The sequence below is a fragment of the Eurytemora carolleeae genome, unplaced genomic scaffold (assembly GCF_000591075.1).
Source record: "Eurytemora carolleeae unplaced genomic scaffold, Eaff_2.0 scaffold715, whole genome shotgun sequence".
NCBI classification, from domain to species: domain Eukaryota; kingdom Metazoa; phylum Arthropoda; class Copepoda; order Calanoida; family Temoridae; genus Eurytemora; species Eurytemora carolleeae.
In genome coordinates, this window is record NW_019396723.1 from 54,775 (window position 1) to 55,722 (window position 948).

Consider the following 948-nt stretch of genomic DNA (forward strand, 5'->3'; position numbering starts at 1 on the left):
GGGGGATTAACATAGAACCAACATTGAAAGTGTTTATTAATTTTTTCTTAGCAAATAAAATACAAGAATAATGACTGAGTTCAAACTTCTTCAAAGAAAGTTAGACATGGTAGATGAACTGAGAGTGCAGTGTTGTAGAGAAGATAATTTGAAATCATTTAAGACCTTTAAGACATTTGTGCGGTGTATAATTGCTACTTAAGAGAGCAAAATCGAGGATTTTAAAGATCTATTTTGCTCAATTATACCCAGTACAAACGTCTTATAGGTCTCAAATGATTTCTAGAAAAGTTCACTCCACTCTTAGCTCAGGCACTCCTTTTTAACATTTCTATATTTTGGGGTTCCAATAAAATATTTCAAAAGCTGTACCTGATACATTTCACAGACCTATCCGATTGGTTTGTATCCACTCGGTGGTAAAAGTTGGGAAACATTTGTCTTCTCTCGTAGATCGTAAGTCTGGTTTTAATCACGTCAGCCAGGAAGTACAAGTAAATGCGAGCAGAACATTCTTTAAACATATCCGGAGACAGGTCGACACTGTAATATGTCACATGTTCCAATATGGCATCGTAAAACCGGTTTAAGGATCCAGAACCGGAATGATAATAATCTGGTAAAGTTGATGGGGTTTCTTTCTCCTTCTTGATTTGGAAGTATGTTCTCTCCACTTCTTTCATTATTCTTAAATAAATCATAACTACAAGAATCTGAATCAGGGGTAAATATTTTCAAGAATTACCCACCGGGAGAGAGAGAAATTTATGCTCTATGGCTAAAGAAGGAAATTTTGGATATCAAAAGGAAAGGTTTTTCATTCTTTTTAAGCTTTTCATTAATTTCCCCGGAAAAATGTGTCTTCCTAAATGCAGCGGAGAAAATATCTTTAAAAAATATCTTATATCCGAGAAACGCACAGGAACAATAAGATTTTCAAAGAGGGGG

At 34.8% G+C, this 948-nt stretch overlaps 1 protein-coding gene across 2 annotated transcripts in view; it reads left to right on the top strand.

The window, feature by feature from the left end:
- Positions 1 to 948, top strand: part of LOC111707808 (uncharacterized) — a 37,739-nt gene that overhangs the window by 23,878 nt on the left and 12,913 nt on the right. The window lies entirely within an intron of this gene.